Here is a 23,920-nt window from a genome sequence, read left to right as displayed (position 1 = left end):
CTAAAAAATGGGAGGAAATATTTGGGAACTATATATTTGATAAGGGATAAATATCCAAAATATATTTAAAAACTCCTTCAACTCAACAATGAAAAGACAAACAATCCAATTTAAAAATTGAACAAAAACTTGAGTAGACATTTCTGCAAAGAAGATAGATATGCAAATGGCCAATAAGTACATGAAAAAATGCTCAACATCATTAGCCATTAGGGAAATGCAAATCAAAACCACAGTGAGATACCATTTCATGTACACAGAATGGCTATTATTTTTAAAATGAAAAATAGCAAGTGTTGCAGAGAATGAGAAGGAAATTCCATGCGTTGTTGGTGGGAATATAAAATAGTACAGCTGCAATGGAAGACAGCTTAGTATTTTCTTAGAAAATTAAGTATAGAGTTACCATATGACCAGCAATCCCACTTCTAGGGGAATGCCCATAAGAATTGAAAACAAGGACCTTAACAGATATTTGTATAACAAGATTCACAGTAGCATTATTTACAATAGCCAAAAGATGGAAACAATCCAACTGTCCGTCAACTGATGAATGGATGAACAAAATGTGGTATATACATGCAATTGACTATTAATCAACCATAAGAAACAATGAAGTTCCACAAAGCATATGAACCTTGAAGACACCATATTGAGTGAAATAAGACAGACACAAAAGGACAAATATTGTATGGTCTCCCCGATATGAAATAAATAGAATCAGAATCTAGATTATAGGTTATCAGCAGATGGAGTAAGGGTAGGGAATGGGGAATTCATGCTTAAATTGTACAGAATTCCTATTTGGGATGATGGAAATATTTGTTAATGGATGGTGGTGATGGTAGCACAACATTGTGAGTGTAATTAACAGCACTGAATTATGTATTTGTGATTAAAAAGGAAAATTTTAGGTTGTATATATGTTACTAGAATAATTTTTTCCAAAAAGATAGTAAGGAAGTATTCAAGAGAAAAATCCCACAATGATAGAGATTTGCCAAAGGGATACAGGAAACAACTGAAATAACCCCTAAATCTGGAACATTTTGAGTAAGGAAGTAAATAAAGTAGTATTGGATTATAACCCAAAGTTTAAAAGAAAATCCATGAGTCCATATTGTTATAAATCATTGAATAAATAAATAAATAAATGTGAGAGAACAAACAGATCTCGCATGCAATATGCCAAATAATTGATGTAGATACCCTACCTTTAAGGAGTGGCACGTACCTCCCCATTCTTGGTATGGGCTGTGCAGTGACTTCCTTCCAAAGGGTGCAGTATGGAAAGGGGAAGGGTAACTCTACAGTGGAGAAACCTGACAAACACGGCCGCAGGAGGTGATCCAGGTCCGTCTCAACTGTAGAATGCCATGTTGATAGGACATAACCTTGAAGTGATGTAATGAAAATAGCAGTTTGCCTCTGTGGTCTTCCTCTCAAAAATCCTTAATCTCCAGTAATGATGGGAAAACATCCAGCAAATCCCAGTATAGGCACATTCTACAAAATACTTGCCTAGTACCCCTGTCAAGGTCATCGAAAGTGAGAAAATTCTAAGAACCTGTCCGCTAAGAGAAGCCTCAGGGAACATGATAACCAAGCATCCAGGTACAATATATGGTCCTCGTTTTGGTCCTGATTTAAGCAAACCAACTGCACAAAGACATTTTTCAGGAAAATTGAATGTAGACCTGCTCATCCATATCCTAATCCCCAGAACCTGTGAACACGCTATGTTACGTGGCAAAGGGGAATTAAAGTCGCAGATGGGATTAAGTTGCTAATCAAGTGACCTTAAAATGGGGAAATTATTCCAGATTATTCAGGTGGGCCCAATGTCACCACAAGTGTCCTTAAAAGTGGACGGTTATCATCACTGAAGTGCATATTTGAAAGTGGTTAAAATGGGAAAGGTTATGTTGTATGTATGCTACTATGATAAAAATTTAAACTAAAAGTTTTTCATTCAAAAAAAAGTGGAAGATGGAGGAAGAGGAGGACTCTGCCTACATTTCTGGCTTTACAGATGGAGCAACCACACCACAAGCCAAGAAATGCATGCAGCCTCTAGACGCTGGAAAAGGTAAGGAAATGGATCCTCCCCTAGAGCCTCCAGAAAGAAACACAGCCCTGCCAGCACCTTGATTTTAACCCAGTTAGACCTGGGCTGGGTCTACAGAATTCTGAGATAAATTTGTGATGTTTTAAGCCAACAAATTTGTGATACTTTGTCTCATTAGCCACAGAAAACTCATAGAGGCATGATGAAAAATATCATGCTATGTAAGTATGTATTTATAGAGATACAAGTGGAAATACAGAGGTAAAATAACATGGTGTTAGGGATTTACTTTAAAATACTACTGTTATGGTCGGGTTCATGTGTCAACTTGGCCAGGTGGTGGTGCCCAGTCATCTGGTCAGGCAAACGCTGGCCTGTCTGTTGCTAGGAGGACATTTCATGGACTTAAATCATGACCATGTTGACTGCATCCATTAAGTTCATTGAGGACCTTCACTGGAGCTACCAGCTTGTGGCCTGCCCTGCAGACTTTGGACTGTACAGTCCCACGGTTACATGAGACACTTTTACAAATTTTATATTTATGGATATCTCCTGCTGATTCTGTTTCTCTAGAGGACCCTAACTAACATAACTACAGAGGGGGAAAAAAATCTCATAGAAGATATAAATATGGTAAAATATTGATGATTGTTGAATTTAGGCAGAGTATATTATATAGTATGTTCTTAGTAGGTTTGTTATAGTATGTTCTAATTTTGTGATTGTTGGAAAACTTTCATAATAAAATTTTTAAGTAGGGGGTTTGGTTTCCAGATTCTTGGCCATGTCACAAGAAAGAATTCAAGGGCACAGTATGGCATAATGTAAGCAGATAGAAAGTTTACTGAATACACATGTGAGAGTACATGCATGCACTCTCACAAAGACAGAGGTGAGAAAGGAGAGAGGTCCCGGCAACATAGGGCCATGTGCTCTTAGATATTAGCTTTATTTAACTCTGCCCCCTTCCTTGTTCAAGGCCCTTTCTCCTACCCTCCCTTCTCTCCAGGGTATGCCTGGTGGTAAATAGAGTATTTGGGTGGTTAGGTTGGCTCCACCCTTCTCTGTAGATAACTCACGCAAGTGGGGGTCCTTCGGTTCCAGATGGGTGGGCTGCCACCTGGTGTTTCCCCTAAGTGGGTAGCCCCTGGCAGAGTGGCTGTGCAGGATGCTAGCCCTCCTAACCTTGATTAGCTGTCCTTGCTCAAGGGTCCTTCATGGTTTTTTCTCTCTCCTCTCTCTTCGTCTTATAGCCTGCCTCAGGCACGATTGCATTAAACTTTTTTTTTTTAAGATGAGCTTCTTAAACACTTCTAAAGATGAGTGTTCATCCACAGACAACGTGTTCTCCTTGACTCTCCCAGGGTCCTGTATTATTCAACATCCTTTAAATATGCTTCTGGCCAGATTTTGAATGTTCACAGGTTTAACAAATCCAGGGCCAAATTTTTATTTTCATGCTGCCACTTTGTTGGTTGTTCAGACTGATTAACAGATGCCATCCCATTCAAATCTTCACTATTTCCTGGGCACTTACTAACATTTACTGGGCAATTACTTAGGACCAGTATCAAGTGCCTAAAGTGAATAAAATAATTGAATATTGACCTTATTAGTTGGTACCACCTGTTAAAAGAAATAAAACAGAATTACTATGGCTAAGTGATTTAAAACGGAATACGCAGGCCATTCTGGAGGTTATGCTCAGGAATATTTCAGTCAGAAATCACAAACTGCCCAAAACTGTATAGCCACAAGCCACAAAGTTCCTTAAAACCTTAAGGACATGGAACACCAGAAACAAATCACAACATAAGGAACTCAGCAAACTCACTAATCTGAAGGACATTTGGAATCCCCGCCCTGCCCTGCCCCAGCCCCCAATATCCGCCAGTCACAAACAGCTTATGTAATCTTTTTCTTTTTCTTGAAAAGCTCTTGCTAACAGAATCTGTGCTCCCCCAATTGCAACTCTAAGACCTCAAATAAACACCTCGTTGCCTTGCATCTTAGTTTGATATTTTTCAGTTAACAGGTCATTATACCCATACTATGGTGAAACTGAGACAGAGAGAGGTTAAAAGCCACGTGGCCCAGATCTCAGGGCTGGGGAGGGGTGACCCCAGGACAAAGACATTTAACCTCCACTCATGTCTGCTTCTCTCTGGATAAAGGAGCTGCAAGCTATCCCCCACCCACCCCCTTTTTCAGGAATTATCATCTTGTAATGGGGAGAGGGGTATGCTTTACCCCATACCTCTATGTTTCCTGAAGTTAAAATAAGAAAATGGTGTCGATATTTTAGCATTTGAACTTGGCACTTAGGGTGAATTGCCTCAGCCTAATGGGAGAGGCAGACCATTAGGATCATGGCTTCTGTATTTCTCCAGTTTATCAGCAACCCTGGGTTCCGACCACACACAAGTTCTATTCTGAAATTGCTTATCTGGAGGTTGCTCAGTTCTGTGCTGAGAGGGTTATAAATAGATATATCATGCTGATACCTCATCCAGCTCCTATTAACATGAAAATCCCATTTGCAAAGACTTTCTACCCAATTGAATTGGTCCAGTGAACTAAGCCTGTTAAAACAAAAACCTGGCTAGACAGGCCCATAAGAAGTTGCACGTTATTTGCATAGCTTTGCATATCATTCTCTGTCTGGGGAAAATCCTCATTAAGGGGTAGATTTCCCCAGGCTGCTAAAATCCAAGGAGGCACATATTTTGAACTCATCAATTTAACAGATCAGGACTAGCCTCTCTCTCCCTGCTACTCACCTCTCCTCTCTGTTGGTTCTGTCTCAATTTCCTTATCTGGTTCCCCTTCCCCCATAACCACATTTCCTTCAGTTCCATCCTTTTATTCCCTCACATTCTTTCCTTCATCCTCAATTTCCCCCTCTATAAAATGGATTTAATAATAGCATCTACCTCACTATAGCTATCCCACAAGATTGGATCAGGATTAAAACATGGCTTTTCTGGGGTGCATAATATAAAAATATTAAATGTATGGGGATGGAAAGACGTGATGGGCTAATCGGTCCGGGGATCCCAGCGCTATAAAAACTTTATAAACCCCCTGGAGCCCAAGCAGTGTGAACAGGCGAGAACAACCCCAGGATGGAGAAAAGCCCGCGCACGGCTGCATCCCCGCGCCCAGCACCTATGTCCCACCGCCGTAGCCACCATGCCCAAGAGAAAGGCTGAAGGGCATGATAAAGGAGACAAAGCCAAGGTAAAAGATGAACCACAGAGAAGATCTGCAAGGTTATCTGCTAAACCTGCTCCTCCAAAGCCAAAACCTAAGCCTTAAAAAGCCCCTGCAAAGAAGGGAGAAAATGTACCCAAAGGGAAAAAAGGGAAAACTGATACTGGCAAGGATGGGAATAACCCTGCAGAAAATGGAGATGCCAGAACAGACCAGGGACAGAAAGCTGAAGGTGCTGGAGATGCCAAGTGAAGTGTGTGCATTTTTGATAACTGTGTACTTCTGGTGACTGTACAGTTTGAAATACTATTTTTTATCAAGTTTTATAAAAATGCAGAATTTTGTTTTACTTTTTTTTTTAAGCTATGTTGTTAGCACACAGAACACTTCATTGTTGTTTTTTTGGGAAGGGGCAAATGTCACTAATAGAATGTCTCCAAAGCTGGATTAACATGGGAGAAGACACCTTTTTCCTCTAGTTTTGAGAGACTTCATCTTTACTCCCAGGATATTGGATTCCCTGAGGTTGACATACATTAGCCACCTTGGCACAAATGCCTTGTGGTTTGGAAAACTAAAATTCATTTTTATGTCCTCATGTCCTTTTCTCCTTCTCAGCCTTCAGCATAGACTTGACTCCCTGAAATCATTTGAGGCCTGACCCCCAAAAATTACCAGAATGTCAGGCAATCTAGACTTTCCAGTGATGCCCCTGAGATGGTATCCTGCAAAAGAGCAGCGAGTCCTTCTTTAGGTTGTGGATCTTCAAACTGATAATTCTGCCGTTTTCATTTCATTTCCTGAAAGTCAGGGTCGGCTCGTGAAAAGTTGTCAAACAGCATGCTAAATGTGAAATGTCAACCCTCACTCTAAACTTTCCCTGTTCAGAGCATCAGATGAAGACTTCATTGGGTTTTATAGTGGCTTTCTGATTTTGTAGTCCATTGAAGAAGGGAGTTTGAAAGTTGTTGTATACTGTTAATGATTGTCTGCCCATGTCCTGCCTGAAATACCATGAGTGTTCATGAAAAGTATCTTTAATAAAGCTGGATACAGTTTGGCTTGAGGAAAAAAAAAGAAAGACGTGATGGTAGCTTATAATTGGGATTATAAGTAATTATATAAGTATAATTGGGATTATAAGTAATGTAAATGATTGAAAGGGCTCCTTTAAAGTTGTGTGTCTCACTGATTACCACTACAAATATAAATGTGTTCTTGTATGAACTACTTCAAAGTTATGACACTTGTAGAAGGAGTTAATGTTAGAAGGGTATATTTGAAAAACTACTTATTTCATGCAATGGACTATATTTAGCATAAATAACATACTAATACCACACCAATACTAGGTGTAATTAGTTGGGGAAAGGATAAGTTTTATGGGATGTTATGGCTTTTCTCTTCAGTGTGGGTCTGTCTTATCTGTTATTTTCCTCTTTGGGACAATGAAAATGGTCTAAAATTGAGAGTTATGATGGTTGTAAAATTAAGTGAAGATACTGTGAGACATTGAGAGTTTATTTTTGATAGAATATATGCTAGACGAATATATCTCAACAAAATATGCAAACACAAAAATAAACGATTAGAAAGATTTAAGCACCAGAAAAATATGAAAGAGAGGTATACCTGTTAAATATTGGTGGGGTAGCAAAAAGAAGGTAAGGTACAAGATCCACAGGAGGCCAAACCTAGAGTCACCATATGACTAGGAAATCCCATCTAAGAAAATGCTTGGACGAAATGAAACAGGGACTCAAATAGACATTTGAACACTGATGTTTATGGCAGCATTATCCATGATAGCCAGTGGGTGACAATGGCCAAAGGTACACTGACTAAGTGGAAGGGTGAACTGTGTTTTATACATATGCTGGAATATTATGTGGCTACAGAAAGGAATTAAGTTGTGAGACATGCAACAAGGTGAATGAAACTTGAGGATATACTGTTAAGCAAACTAAGCCAGAAATAAAAGGACAAATATTGTTTGGTCTTATTTAGAAAATACATATTAGGAAAGACTATTTAAAAAAAGATTATTCTGCAGTGCTCACCTCTATCCTTCCATACAGGCAGTAGAAGAAGAAAACTGGAATTTTTATAGAGAGAGCTATAAAGTGAGTTGTCAGTCTGGAGGAAAGCATTGTGATTTTTCCCTTTCTTCAGGGAAAGAGAACCCTAATCACCAGGAGAACCATATTGGGGACTGGAAGTGCCTTCCAGGAAGTCTGGCTTTCTTCCTTGCTGTGCTGGTTTGAAAGGATGTATGTCCCCTAGAAAGCCATGTTTTAATCACAATCCCATTTCATAAAAGCAGAGTAATCCTATTCAATACTGTATGCTTGAAACTGTAATCAGATCATCTCCCAGGATGATGTGATTTAATCAAGAGTGGTTGTTAGACCGGATTAGATGATGACATGTCTCCACCCATTTGGGTGGGTCTTGATTAGTTTCTGGAGTCCTGTAAAAGAGGAAACATTTTGGAGAATGAAGGAGATTCAGAGAAAGCAAAGCAGAACGACATAGCCAAGAGAAGCAGAGTCCACCAGCCAGCAACCTTTGGAGATGAAGAAGGAAAACGCCTCCCGGGAGCTTCATGAAACCAAAAGCCAGGAGAGAAAGCTAGCAGATGACGCCATGTTCGCCATGTGCCCTCTAACATGAGAAAGAAACCCTGAACTTCACCGGCCTTCTTGAACAAAGGTATCTCTCCCAGGTGTCTTAGACTGGACATTTCTATAGACTTGTTTTAACTGGGACATTTTCTTGGCCTTAGAACTGTAAACTAGCAACTCATTAAATCCCCCTTTTTAGAAGTCATTCTGTTTCTGGTATATTGCATTCTGGCAGCTAGCAAACTAGAACACTTGCGAAAGGTTCTACTGAGAACCCCACGGGCATGGGAACAGAAAGGTCAGAGCCTGCCACTTGCTTAGCCAATAGGTGTTTCTTCTTTAGTAACAGATCTCTGAGCTTATTCAGTGCAACAATGCACCCAGAAAAGGTTCACACTTCTCAGCCCCTTTGCAACTAAATATGCTGGGGCTAATGAGGTATAAGTGGAAGTGTTGTCTGGGGCTTCTGGAAAGTCTCTTAAAGAGACTCAACTAAGAGGTTTCCCCTTTCAACTTTTCCTTCCTCTGTCCTGCTGCCGGGAATATAGGCAGGATGTTAGAGTTCTGGCCGCCATCTTGAACCATAAATGATGTGCTAAAGATGGCAGAATAGAAATACAAAAGAAGCCCAGATCCCCGTGACTGTGGAGCCACCATACTAGCCCTGGACTGCTTACCCCTGACCTTATTTTACATGAAAGAAAATAAATCCTAATGTACTTGACCACCTTACAGCTTTTCCTTGTTCTACTTTTATTTTGAAATCATTTTCAATTTCAGAATAATGGCAAAAAAATGAAACAGCAATTTTCCATACACTGTTCACCCAGTTTCTCCTAATTTTAACAAATTACTTTACTAGGGGACATTTGTCCAGATCACGAAACCAACACTGGCACATCACTACTAATTAAACTACAGGCATTATTTGGATTTCATCAGCTTTTCCACCCATGTCCTCATTCTGTTCCAGGAGCCAACCCAGGCTACCACCTGGCATTTAGTCTCTGTCTTGCGGGAGTCTCTCAAGCTTTCCTTTCTTTTCATGACCCTGACCTTTTGAAGAACACATTGGGTATTTTGTAGCATGCCCTTCGATTTGAATTTGTCTGATGTTTTCTCACAGTTGGACTGGGACAAAGGACTTGTGGAGAGAGGACCGCAGATGTGAAGTGCCCTGGTCATCACATCACATCAGGGGGCATGGATCATACCCCCCTGACCTCATGATAAGCAACCCAGAGTTATCACTGGGTAGTGAATGTAGATCACTTGATTAAGGTGGTGTTTTCGTTTGTAAGCTGCGGGAATGCAAAATACCAGAAACAGAACGGCTTTTAAAAAAGGAATTTACTAAGTTGAAAATTTATAGTTCTAAGGTCATGAAAATGTCCAAATTAAGGCATCCAGATAAAAATATCCTTAACCCCAAAGAAAAGGGGCCACAAATTTTGGGGTTTCTCTCTCAGCTAGAAAGACACCTGGTGATGTCCACTAGCTTTCTCTCCTCATTTCATAAGCTTCCCTGAGGGTGACTTCCTTCTGCATCTCAAAGGTCTCTGGCTGCGTGGGCTCTGGTGGCTCTCGTGGCTCTAAAGCTTCTTCCAAAATGGTTCCCTCTTAAAGGGCTCTAGTAAGCAGCCCCACCTTGCATGAGTGGAGAAACATCTCCATGGAAACCATCCAATCAAAAGTTACCACCCACATTGGGCGGGTCACATCTTCATGGAAACAATCAAAATGATCCCACCCAGCAATATTGAATGAGGATTAAAAAGCCTGGCTTTTATGGGGCCCACAACAGTTTTCATACCAGCACAGATGGTGTCGGCCAAGCTTCTTCATTGTAAAGTTCCTATTTTTCTCGTTGGAAGTGAGTCACTAAGACTAGCCCACACTTCAGCACTCAGGGGGTAAGCTTTGCCTCCTTGAGGGGACAGTATCTGCATATATTATTTGAATTATTCTATATGGAAGAGTTATCTCTTTTCTCTACTTATTCAATCATTTATTTATATCAGTATGGGTTCATGGATATTTATTGTATTCTTTGGGTTATAATTTAATACTATGGTTATTTATTTCATTTTTTTTGCTCAAATTGTTCCAACTGTGGCCATTGGGAGCTCTTTCTGATTGATTTCTATGTCTTTCTTCTTCTTCTTTTTTTTTTAATAGAAACTTGTTTATTTTCCAGCAACCTTATTTCCACTTTGACTGAAGAGCCCATGGAAGGACAGCTTATGACCGCTCAGAGGTTGTTCCTGCCCACTCAGCAGCCTGAGAAGTGGGAGCCGCAGACCAGCCTTCCATTGCAGGCTGAGCACTCCAGTCTTCAGTAGGGAAATGCTGAATAGGCACAGAGGGGACCTGTGTGCCTTCAGCCAGTCTGCAACCTTGGGTTGAGTAGCAGTAAATTCAGGAGCTGGAGCAGTCCATTCATCCTAAAATTCCTCCTTGGTCACAGCTTTTTCAGGAGCAGCCTCCTTTTCCTTTTCAATCTCTTTAGGATCTCTGTTGAAGTAGAGATCAGGCATTACTTCCCACAAGAGATGGTGCCACACATACGTAGAACTTCCCAGGCCAGCATCCACCACATCAGACCCATCAAATGGGCTACCTTGTTGTTGCATTGGATGGCAACGTCCACATAGTGCAGAGGAGAATCTGTTTACACAGCACGATGGTAGCCAAGTTAACATAGGATGCCTCTGTGAGAGGCTGGTGGTCAGTCCTGGGATTGGTCACCACTAGAAGACACATCTTCCAAAAGGCTGCCTGAATCTGGCAGTGAAAGTTCCAGGAGTGAAGCACCCAGCAATAGGAGGTGCTCCAGTGGCAGCAGCAAACTTTAGCACAGCCCACTGGCCAATATTCTTGGAGGATATGACACTAACATCAGCACGGTTTTCAATGGCAACAATGGCAGAAGCCACCAGCAGAAGCTTCTCCCAAGTCCTGTTCAGGTTTATGATGTAGATGCCATCACTTTTCCTTTTGCAGATGTACTGTTCCATTTGGAAGTCAACACTGGTGCTACCTAAGTGGGTTCCTGCTGCAAGGAAATTGATGTCCTTCATCCACAGGACATCAAGGGCTCCAGGCATGGTTTACGTTTCCCTTAAGTTACAATGGGAACCAAGGACAATGCCATATGGGCCCCTCTCTGGATAGCACAGAAAGGGCCCTATGTCCTCCTGACATGCCCAAACCTTACTTTTCTCCCAGTGTAAAAAGTTTTATTGTTTGCACTGTGCTCACCGTTTCTTAGAGGCCTCAAGGTCATTGGCTAAAAACATGCATCCTGACTGAAGGCTCACGCAGAAGCCTGGATGCCAGGGGAATGCAGAGGGGCTCCCCAAAGGCCTCTGGGTTCTGGAGGCTCCCAGCAGTGCTTGAGCATTAGCCTGTCAAAGAGTTACCTGCCCCACACAGCCTGTGGATCAGTCAGCCTGCAGAGGTTGGTCAGGTGCCACCCATCTTCTTTGTCATCTTCTTTTTTAATTGACAAAATTTCACACACATACATTTCATACCTGGTTTACAAGCAATGGCTCACAATATCATCACATAGTTGTCTATTCATCGCTGTGATCTTTTCAGAATATTTGCATTACTCCAGAAAAAGAAAAAAGAAAAAACTCATACAGCCTCTACCCTTTACCCCTCCCTTTCATTGACCACTAGTATTTCCATCTACTCAATTTATTTAATCCTTATCCCCCCTCTTATTATTTATTTATTTATCCATACTTTTTTACTCATCTGTCCATGCCTGGATAAAAGGAGCATCAGACACAAGGTTTTCACAATCACACGGTCACATTGTAAAAGTTATATCTTTACACAATTGTCTTCAAGAATCAAGGCTACCGGTTCCAGGCCAAGATGGCGGCTTAGCAATGTGCGCATTTTAGTTCGTCCTCCAGAACAACTACTAAATAACCAGAAACAGTACAGAACAGCTCCTAGGGCCACATCAGTGACCAGACAGCTGCGAGCGCCCCCAGAACCACGAGATCCCCAAGCCGCAGTAGCCGGCGCCCCTCCCCCACAGGCTGCTTCCCAGAGGGGAAAGGAAAGGGGCTTTACCAGCAGCAGTGGCTGAGCCCAACCAAACGCCAATTGTGGAATTAAGTAACAAATTTTGACTACTAAAAATAGGTCCCCAGCTCAGGTGAACATGGTCAAAGCAGAGGTCGCTCATTTTAGCCCCAGCGCCAAGGGCTTATGGAAAAAGGAAAATTAAAAAGAAGGAAACAGGTTTTTTTGTGGCTGTGTTTCTACAAAAGCTTGACTGCCTTTGGATACAGCACCAGAGCTCCTCAGGCTGCAACTACCCCAAGCATAGGCAGAAACAAGATCGTTTGAGGGCTTGTCTGGAAACTGTACTTTCCGCAGGGGAGTGGTGAAGCCCAACTCAGGTAGAATTCCTCCCTCAAGGAATTCAGACACCAGGGCTTGGAAATTTGAAGTCATTAAAACCAGCCTACAACCTCTCCTCTGTCTCCACCACGTCCCCAGCAGGGAGAGTCTGCCAAAGTTAAAGGTACCACATCATCTTATGCTGGTGGGACCTGCAGGCAGACAAGCACCACATACTGGGCAGGATAAGAAAAACAGAGCCCAGAGACTTCACAGGAAAGTCTTTCAACCTTCTGGGTCTCACCCTCAGGGAAAACAGATGCAGGTGACTCTTTCCTCCTGATAGGAGGCCAATTTGGTCTGGGAAAATCTGGCTGGGGTCTATAATATCTAAGTAGATCCTCCTAAGTGTGGGGATGGGGAAGGCACCATACAAGCAGGGCAAGAAACAAGAAAACAAAAACTGAAAAATTCTCCTCTGTGAAACAAAACATAAGCTAGAGATCCAGATAAAGCTGAACTGAATGTCAAAGTACAGACAGACAACAAATTCATCCAGCAAGAAAACTCTAGGTAAAAGAAGTGAAAGCAATCTCCAGAATAAACTAATTAAGGTAATTAAAAGCCTAGATGCCAGCAAAAAATAACAAATCACACTAGGAAAATTGAAGATATGGCCCAGTCAGAGGAACAAACCAACAATTCAAATGACATACAGGAGCCGAAACAATTAATTCAGAATATACGAACAGACATGGAAAACCTCATCAATATCCAAATCAATGAATTGAGGGAGGATATAAAGAAGGTAAGGAATGAACAAAAAGAAGAAATCAAAGGTCTGAAAAAAAGAAATCACAGAACGTATGGGAATGAAAGGCATGGTAGAAGAGATGAAAAAAACAATGGAAACCTACAACGGTAGATTTCGAGAGACAGAACATAGGATTAGTGAACTGGAGGATGGAACATCTGAAATCTGGCAAGAAAAAGAAAATATAGGGAAAAATGGAAGAATATGAGCAGGGACTCAGGGAATTGAAAGACAATATGAAGCACATGAATATACGTGTTGTGGGTGTCCCAGAAGGAGAAGAGAAGGGAAAAGGAGGAGAAAAACTAATGGAGGAAATTATCACTGAAAATTTCCCAACTCTTATGAAAGACTTAAAATTACAGATCCAAGAAGTGCAGCATACCCCAAAGAGAATAGATCAAAATAGACGTACTCCAAGACATTTACTAATCAGAATGTCAGAGGCCAAAGAGAAACAGAGAATCTTGAAAGCAGCAAGAGAAAAGCAAACCATCACGTACAAGGGAAGCCCAATACTACTATGCGTAGATTTCTCAGCAGAAACCATGCAGGTGAGAAGAGAGTGGGATGATATATTTAAATTATTAAAAGAGAAAAACTGCCAACCAAGAATTCTATATCCAGCAAAATTGTCCTTCAAAAATGAGGGAGGGCGGGCCACAGTGGCTCAGCAGGCAGGAATGCTTGCCTGCGATGCCAGAGGACCTGGGTTCGATTCCCGGTGCCTGCCCATGTTAAAAAAAAAAAAATGAGGGAGAAATTAAAACATTTTCAGACAAAAAGTCATTGAGAGAATCTGTGACCAAGAGACCAGTTCTGCAAGAAATACTAAAGGGAGCACTAGAGACAAATATGAAAAGACAGAAGAGAGAGGTGTGGAGAAGAGTGTAGAAAGGAAGACAATGAGTAAAGGTAAAAAGAAGGAAAATTAGATATAACATATAAAATCCAGAAGGCAAAATAGTAGAAGAAAGTACTACCCATGCAGTAATAACACTAAATTTTAATGATTAAACTCCCCAATTTAGCAAGAAATACTAAAAAACATAGACTGGCAGAATGGATTAAAAAACAGGACCCATCTACATGCTGTCTCTACTCAAAGGACATGAGAGCAAGGACACAAACAGACATTTGCACACCAATGTTTACAGCAGCATCATTTATAATTACCAAGAGATGGAAACAGCCAAAATGTCCATCAAGAGACAGGTAGCTAAACAAACTGTGGCATATACATAAGATGGAATATTATGCAGCTGTAAGACAGAATAAAGTTATGAAGTATGTAACAGCATGGATGGACCTTAAGAACATTATGCTGAGTGTGATTAGTCAAAAATGAAAGGACAAATACTGTATGGTCTCACTGATATGAACTTGGAATATTTCGTTGGTAACAGTGACCATCAGGAGATAGAAATAGGGTAAAATATTGGGTAACTGGAGCTGAAGGGATACAGATTATGCAACAGGAATGAATATAAAAACTCAGAAAGTGACAGCACAATACTACCTAACTGAAATACAATTATGTTAAAACACTGAATGAAACTGAATGTGAGAATGATAGAGGGAGGAGGGCTGGGGGCATAAATGAAATCACAAAGAAATATAGATGATAAAGATTGAGATGGTATAATCTAGGAATGCCTAGAGTGTATAATGATAGTGAGTAACTGTATAAATTTAAAAATGTTTTTGCATAAGGAAGAACAAAAGAATGTCATTACTGCAGGGTACTGAAAATAAATGGTAATTAATATTTTAAAATTTCAACTTATGTGTGAGACTAAAGCAAAAAATGTTTATTTGGTACAAAATTTATATTTTGACTAGTGCATTTCCTAATATGACTTATTTAGATAGCTTGGTTGAACACCATAAGTACATGGAACCTTGGGTAGGACATGAGATTTTGTTGGTTTGTCCAGAGTGATGTCCTAATAAATCCCAGCATGATTTAATTAGTGAGTGGAAAAGTATTTGCAAAGTCATTTGCAAAATGGTGAGAATGGGGGAAAATTCAACCTCCCCAAGTTGAATTCTTGATATTCTCACAAGCAGTGTGGATAACCAAAGCTACAGGCTGAGCCCCAGTCTTGGGGTTTGTTCATATGAAACTTAACCCCACAAAGGATAGGTCAAGTCTACTTAAAATTAGGCCTAAGAGTCACCCTAAGAGAACCTCTTTTGTTGCTCAGATGTGGTCTGTCTCTCCAGCCAATACAACAAGCAGACTCACCACCCTCCCCCTGTCTACGTGGGACATGACTCCCAGGGGTGTGAACCTTCCTGGAAATGTGGGACAGAAATCCCAGAATGAGCTGAGACTCAGCATCAAGGGATTGAGAAAAACTCTAGAATGAGCTGACACAGCATCAAGGGATTGAGAAAACCTTCTCGACCAAAAGGGGGAAGAGTGAAATGAGACTAAGTGTCAATGGCTGAGAGATTCCAAACAGAGTCGAGAGGTTATCCTGGAGGTTATTCTTACATATTAAGTAGAGATCACCTTGTTATCCAAGATGTAATGGAGAGGTGGGAGGGAACTTCCTGAAAGTGTAGAGCTGTATTCCAGTAGCCATGTTTCTTGATGATGATTGTATAATGATATAGCTTTAATAATGTGACTGTGTGATTGTGAAAGCCTTGTGTCTGATGCTCCTTTTATCTACCTTGTCAAGAGACAAGTAGAACATATGGAATAAAAATAAATACTAGGGGGAACAAGTGTTAAAATAAATTTAGTTTGAAATGCTAGTGATCAATGAAAGGGAGGGGTAAGGGGTATGGTATGTAAAATTTTTTTTCTGTTTTCATTTTATTTTTTCTGTTGTCTTTTTATTTCTTTTTCTGAATTGATGCAAATGTTCTAAGAAATGATCATGATGATGAATATGCAACTATGTGATGATATTGTGAATTACTGATTATATATGTAGAATGGAATGAGCATATATTAGGAATGTTTGTGTTTCTTTCTTGTAATTTTTTTTAAATAAATAAATATTTTTAAAAAACGACAAAAAAAGAATCAAGGCTACCGTGTTTCTTGAAGATGATTGTATAGTTATATAGCTTTCGCAATGTGACTGTGTGATTGTGAAAACCTTGTGTCTGATGCTCCTTTTATCTATCTTATCGGCAGATCAGTAAAGCATACAGATTAAAAATAAACAAATAATAGGGAGACAAATGTTAAAATCAATTTAGTAGATTGAAATACTAGCAATCAATGAAAGGGAGGAGTAAGGTGTGTGGTATGTATGATTTTTTTCTGTTTTCTTTTTCTTTCTTTTTCTGAATTGATGTAAATGTTCTAAGAAATGATCAAGATGATAAATATACAACTGTGATGGAAAAAAAAGAATGTTCATATTGTATGTCAATCGGTTTTATTAATTAAAATTTAAAAAAAAGAATGGAGTGATCATATGGTAAGAATGTTTGTATGTGGTTATGTTTAATAAATAAATAAATAAATAACTGGAAAAAAATTTTAATTAAAAAAAAAGAACCAAGGCTACTGGAACACAGCTCAACAGTTTCAGGTACTTCCCTCCAGCCACTCCAATGCACCATAAACTTAAAAGGGATATCTGTATAATGCATAAGAATCCTCCAGGATAACCTCTCAACTCTGAAATCTCTCACCCACTGAGACTTTATTTTGTCTCATTTCTCTCTTCCCCCTTTTGGTCAAGAAGGCTTTCTCAGTCACATGATGCCAGGTCCCAGCTCATCCCAGGAGTCAGGTCCCATGTTGCCAGGGAGATTTACACTCCTGGGAGTCATGTCCCACGTGGGGAGTGGGGGGTAAGGAGATCACCTGCAGACCTGGCTTAGAGAGAGAGTTTTGGGGAAGCCACAGATGACACATGAAGACCAGCAGATGACACAGAAAAATTTTAGAAACTTATAACTATATAAAGTATATGTATAATATTGTATAATATCAACATATTTTTTCTTTTAATACCATAAACATACACAATTTCTGTTTTTAAAGTTAAACTGTGCCAAAAGAACAAGGACAGGCAGCAGATGGCAAGCAAAGGCTAGAAATGTAGAGCTAGCTTTAAAAGTTTAGTAACTCAAAAACATAAAATGTGCATGTTTTTCAAGGCAAAAAGCACCTTTCACTCTTTGCAAATTGGCCTTGCTTTGGCAAGTTGGCCTTCTGTGTGGCCCAGGGATTCCCCGTGGACAGCCACAGGAGTCCCAGTGAATGCCTCCTCTACTCCCTTGCGGACAGACCTCCCCGCTCCGGGTCGTTCTTTCCAGTGACATAATGCAGGCAGGTCTCTGACCCAGTGCCCCAGTGCGTTCCAACTTAATTGTTTCCCACACTGTCCCAGCTGGCTGCAGGTGACTTCTCCTCCCTCAAGGCAAACTCTGGGAGGGCCAAAAAAATGTATGGGGATTTTCCCATCATGGGGAGGGAGTGAGGGATCGTGCCCCTAGCCCCCGCAATGTGGAAGGGATAATTGTATATTCAATCCTTTATTTGTCCCTCTCAAAAGTATATTTGTGTGTTTCTGTTATTTTTGTGTGACTAACTTTCTATCTGTGTTTGTCTGCTTGGTCAATGCATATTTTCATATCTCTGGATGGTAATAGCAAATTAACAAAAAATTCCTAAAGAGCTCTGTTCAAATTGCTTAAAGGTAAATAAATATATATATATATTTATTAGTACTCCTGGAGTCCCAAGGTTGGGGGGTGGGGGAATGACCCTCTGGACACCATGGTTAAAATCCCTTAGTTTTGGGGGTTTTTTTCTTTCTTTATTTATTTATTTATGAAACATAACCACATACAAACACAAACATTCTTACCATATGATTATTCCGTTCTTGTTATATAATCAATAACTTACAATATCATCAAATAGTTGCATATTCATCATCATGATCATTTCTTAGAAATTTTCACCAATTCAGAAAAAGAAATAAAAAGAAAACAGAAAAAAAATTCATACATACTGTATTAGGGTTCTCTAGAGAAACAGAATCAACAGGGAACACTCGCAAATATAATATTTATAAAAGTGTCTCACATGACTGTGGAAACACAGAATCCAAAATTCGCAGGGCAGGCTGTGAAGCCGACGACTCCGATGGAGGGTCTGGACCAACTCCACAGGAGAGGCTCACCAGCTGAGACAGGAAGAGCTTGTCTCTTCTGAATCCTCCTTATAAGGCTTCCAGTGATCAGATTAAGCATTACTCATTGCAGAAGACACTCCCCTTTGGCTGATCACAAATGTAATCAGCTGTGGATGTAGTTGACATGATCATGATTTAATTCTATGAAATGTCCTCATCGCAACAGACAGGCCAGCACTTGCCCAACCAGACAAACAGGTACATGAACCTAGCCATGACACATACCATACCCGTTACCTCTCCCTTTCATTCATCTCTAGCATTTCAATCTACTAAATTTATTTTAACATTTGTTCCCCCTATTATCGATTTATTTTTAATCCATATGTTTTACTCGTCTGTTGATAAGGTAAATAAAGGGAGCATCAGACACAAGGTTTTCACAATCACACAGTCACACTGAGAAAGTTATATCATTATACAATCATCTTCAAGAAAAGTGGCTACTGGAGCACAGATCTACATTTTCAGGTAGTTTCCTTCAGCCACTCCAGTACACCTTACCTAAACAGGTGATATCTATTTAAAGCGTAAGCATAACCTCCAGGATAACCTCTCGCTCTGTTTGGAATCTCTCAGCCATTGACACTTTGTCTCATTTCACTCTTCCCCCTTTTGGTCCAGGTTTTCTCAATCCCTTGATGCTGAGTCCCAGCTCATTCTAGGATTTCTGTCCCACGTTGCCAGGAAGGTCCACACCCCTGGGCAAAGCCCTTAGTTTTTGTCATTACTCTAAACAAACCTGAACTTTGGAAAGAAACCGCCCTCTGAAATTTCCCAAAGACAGAAGAGGGCTGCCTCAGGGAAATGGCAAAGACTTTTTCCAGTTTTCCAGGTCACAGCTCTAGACGAAATAGATCTAATAATCAGAAACAATTAAAAGAAAGGCATAGGAACTATCATCAAAGCTTAGGCCACCCACCACCCTCATTTAAGACGTTTGAAAACAAGTTCAACTGACCAGGCTTCTTTCTGTCTAATCCCTCAGGGCCGAGCCAGGTAAGGCAGCCACGGGCCAGGTGTCGGTGCAGGAAGGTGAGAGAGCTGTGGCCTTGGTTTAGGACCCCTTCTGCTGCGCCTGGGGGTCAGAACCGGTAACTGCAGAAGAAAGGCTGCGGAGTTCGCCACGTTTGCTCTGCAAGAATTCCCCACTTAAGTATTGTTTTGCAATAACGCCTTTGCAACAGTAACTGCAATAACTAAATCATTGTTAAAATGTAAGTAGCCTTGAGACAGGAGTAATTGCATAAGATGTAACTGCAGATTTCAGTAAGTAAAAGAAAATGTTCTTGGGAGCTATGGAAAAGTCTTCCTGGATTTATGCTTAGGACAAATTAAACAATTGTAGAGCATTTTCCAGAGCTTGATATCAATATACTTTTAAGATTGTTCACAATTTCAGGATATTATGAAAACAAAGAGATTTTTTTAACCTCCTATAGAAGGAATAACAAAAAGCAAATACAGCTGCAAAAGATACAGTGACAGAGTCCAGACCTATTCCTGCTTTTATCATGACTTTTTGAAGCAAACAAATGCAGTTTTATTTTACTAAAGTATGTTCTCAAGTTTACCAATAAAATAAGCTAGCATTATATCTATTAGATCCTTATTATAGGTAAAAAAATGTAAGTTTGTGTTTAATGAAATTAAGTTATTATTCTGACAAACTATTTTTAAAATAATTATGTTTTGTAAGATGTTTAAAGATGGTACCAAAGATCTTTTTGGTAACTTAAAGTATATGGGAATGTAAAATATATAAGATGTGCTTTGTTAAAGAAAAGTGGATAACATCTCAGAATGATAACCTTATTGATGTTATGTTGACCTTATCCTTTATTTCAGAAGACATGTCTTCTCATTTTTAAAGGAAAACTGTTGCAAAGGATTTGTTCTTTCATCTAGTAAAAGTGAGGTGCTAATATAGTTTAGTAGGTTATATAGAAAGTATTTGAGAGGCATTACAATAACTAAAAGGGGTTTTCTCCATCTGATAGCTAAATTTGTGAAATGAATGAGTGAAATGTTACTCATCTATTGATAGATTGTCTAAAATTCCTAAAGACTTGACGGTGTTCCCACGGCCCATGTCATAGGCTGATATTGATTTGCATGACGTTAGATAATAGAACGATGTTGTTAGTCATGATTTTAGTTATTCTTAGAAAAAGGTTATATAAGTCATGAAAACATCAAATTGATTCATCAGTTACAATGTTTTGCTTTAATGCTTCTCTAAAATTATATGTGGTCAGCTGTAAGTAATCTATATTGTAAGCTCTTATAGCAGTCACATTTATTCCTGAGCTTTAGCTGTTACTTTTAAATTCTAAGATGCTTTGCTCTTTGTATAAAACCTGGAATTTTGGGTATCTGTGTGACAACAAAGACTCAGAGTTCTCCAGCTCTGAAAGTCAGTACTACTCCATACAACAACTGTTGGCAGCTGAACCAAATCAGACTTCAATTAGAAATATAAATGAAGCTGATCTGCTTAAAACTAAGGCAAATCATAATACAGTGTGTGCTGGTTTGAAAGGATGTATGTACCCTAGAAAACACATGTTTTAATCCTAATCCCATTTTGTAAAGGCAGCTGTTTCTTATGTGATTTAATCAAGAGTGGTAAACTGGATTAGATGGAGGCGTGTCCCCACCCATTTGGGTGGGTCTTGATTGGTTAACTGGAGTCCTACAAAAGAGGAAACATTTTGGAGAATGAGAGATTCAGAGAGAGCAGAGAATGCTGCAGCACCATGAAGCAGAGTCTACCAGCCAGCGCTTTGGAGATGAAGAAGGAAAACACCTCCCAGGGAGCTTCCTGAAACAGGAAACCAGGAGAGTAAGCTAGCAGATGATGCATATTCACCATGAGCCTTTCCAGATGAGAGAGAAACCATGACTGTGTTCGCATTGTACCCTCTCAGATAAGAGAGAAACCCTGAATTTCATCAGCCTTCTTGAACCAAGGTATCTTTCCCTGGATGCCTTTGATTGGACATATCTATAGGCTTGTTTTAATTGGGACATTTTCTTGGCCTTAGAACTGTAAACTAGCAACTTATTAAATTCCCCTTTTTAAAAGCCATTCTGTTTCTGGTATATTGCATTCCAGCAGCTAGCAAACTAGAACACAGTATAAAGGATAATATTGTCTGTATTTTAAAACTGTAACTTCTGTGTGAGACTAAAGGAAGAGATGTTGCTTTATCCAAACTTTAAATTTTCTTTGTACCACACTGTGATGGTTAGTTTCAGGTGTCAACTTGGCCAGGTGATGGTGTCCATTTGTTTGGTCAGGCAAGCATTGGCCTAACCATTGCTGCAAGGATATTTCATGGCTGGCTGATGAATCAGAAGGCTGGCTTATTAAATCATCAGTCATTGCTTACAGCTATGGCTGATGACATCTAGGATCAACTAAGGGCATGCGTCCTGCAAAGGAGAGAATCCAATCAGTTGGGTTTGATCCAGTCTGTTGAAGACTTTTAAGGGAGAAGAGAGAATTTTCACTGCTTCTTTAGTCAGCAAGGCTCTCCTGTGGAGTTCATCAAGACCCTTCATCAGAGTTGCCAGCCTCTCAGCCTGCCCTACAGGCTGGCTGTGTCCCCATGGTTACTTTTATAAATCTCATATTTATAGATACCTCCTGTTGGTTCTGTTTCTCTAGAGAACCCTGACAAATACATATACTATCTTATTTTACCTGTCTGGTCAGTTTATTTAAACAATAGAATTGCATGGAACCTAGAATAGGGAATGAGGTCTTAATATTCTGTACAGGTTAATGTAATATCCTGATGCATCTCAGTGTTATTGGGGTAGAAAATGAAAAAGTATTTGCAAAGTCCCTTGAGGGACTGGAGAAAAAACGTGGAACTATTAAACTTCACCACCTGAGGGGTCCCTGCTATTCTTTTAAACAATAAGGGCTTCCAATTTAATAAGCAAAGCCCTCAATCTTGAGTCTTGCCCCTTTGAAACATATTTCTGTAATAGCAAAGCTAAGCATACTTCTAATTAATGCCTAAGAGTCACCCCCTAGAGAACTTCTGGTGTTGCTCAGATGTGTTCTCTCTCTCTAAGCCAAACTTCACAAATAAACTCACTACCTTCCCCCTTACACAGGACATGACTCCCAGGAATGAGCCCAGCTCTGGTATTGTGGGATTGGTAATGCTTTCTTGACAAAAGGGGGAAAAAGTTTCAGTGGCTAAGAGACTTCAAATAGTCAAGAGGACATTCTAGAGGCTACTCTTATGCAAGCTTCAGCCAGATATTGTGAATTTGCCACAGTGTGCCAAGGTCCAACCCACAGTATTCCTGAAAACCCTAAAGAATACCCTGGACTCTATCTAAGACTCTATAAAAGTTTTACTTATTAAGTTTATTTTTCAGAAACTTAAAGCCTCAAGTCAGAGGTTATCTATGCTAGATAAGCCCTGACACCCAGAGATGGCAGTCTCTCTGAGAACAAGCAGTCTCATTCCTCTGCCCCATGATGTCAAGGCTCCTTTTCAGCATGAAGAAGTTCTAATGGTCATGGCACAAATATCCCTCAAGATTGAGAGAATGAACAAATGAAAGGGAGGAGTTGTAACCAAGAAGTTAGGATTTAACAAATAATTATGACTACTGAATTATATAAATATTTCTTTTTTACTTTCTGGTGCATTAGAATAGCCAGAAAGGGATATCTGAAACTGCTTACTTTGATAATGATTATATAACTATATGGACTTTACCATGTGACCTCGTGATTGTAAAAACCTTGTGACTGACACTTCCTTTACCCAGATTTTCAACTTTAGAGTCTTGTGATTACAAAGACAATCCCCTGTAATTAACTTGAATCAGCTTGAACTAACCATTGGCTTGTTCTTGAAATGATTATTCCAGCTTAGTTCTAGCATAGCTCCATTCCTTTACATTTGTAAACTGCAGCTTCTGGTACTAGTTATCGTAATGGTAACAGCTCAGCTCCCTCTCCCCTTCTTCAAATCCATAAAAAAGCGTGAGCTCCTTAGATTCAGGGAGACAGGCTTTTAGGTCCATAGGCTATCTGATCTCTGCTTTGTGCCTAGCAATGTACTCTATCTCTCTCTTTGAAACCCCAGTGTTTCAGGAATTGGTCATTTGAGTGTATCAAGTAGAGAACCCAGCTCATTTGATCAGCCTCCAGAATATATTTTTATATTGACTCATACAGGCATTTAAAAAAACATCTTTTGTTGTGGTGGCAAAGGCATGGCTATGTGATTATACCAGGAACCACTGACTTTTTTCTTGAGTTGGATTGTATGGTGTGTGAACAAAACTGTTTAAAGATGAACAGAGAGAAAAAAGTGCTGGAGAAAATGTAGAGAAAGAGATGTACCTATTCACTGTCGGTAGAGAAGCTGAGAGGTGCAGCCCCTTGGAGGGCAGTGTGGTGGTTCCACAGGAAGCTAGGGGTGGGGTTGCTGTATGATACTGCAACATCATTGCTAGGTATATACCTGGAGGAACTGAGAGTGGGGACACAAATAGACATTTGCACACTGGTGTTTATAGCAGCAGTGATCATGATTCACAATGGATGGAGGTGGCCTGAGGGTACAATGACTGAGGAATAGAAGGGGGAACTGTGGTGTATGCACACAATGGATTATTGAGC

General features: G+C 39.9%; 1 long non-coding RNA gene and 1 pseudogene across 1 annotated transcript in view; one reads left to right on the top strand and one right to left on the bottom strand.

Moving 5' to 3' along the window:
* Positions 1-3,671: 3,671 nt before the first annotated feature.
* LOC143652480 (uncharacterized) overlaps positions 3,672-23,920 on the bottom strand; it is a 62,111-nt gene continuing 41,862 nt past the window's right edge. Inside the window, exon 4 of the long non-coding RNA XR_013160712.1 lies at positions 3,672-3,697. This is a non-coding gene — a long non-coding RNA (uncharacterized LOC143652480). The remainder of the gene's footprint in view (positions 3,698-23,920) is intronic.
* Positions 5,264-5,809, top strand: LOC143651665 (non-histone chromosomal protein HMG-17 pseudogene; annotated as a pseudogene).

Source organism: Tamandua tetradactyla, chromosome 12 (genome assembly GCF_023851605.1).
Source record: "Tamandua tetradactyla isolate mTamTet1 chromosome 12, mTamTet1.pri, whole genome shotgun sequence".
Lineage (NCBI taxonomy): Eukaryota > Metazoa > Chordata > Mammalia > Pilosa > Myrmecophagidae > Tamandua > Tamandua tetradactyla.
Note: the sequence above shows the minus strand (reverse complement) of the source record. Positions and strands in the feature narration are given on the sequence as shown.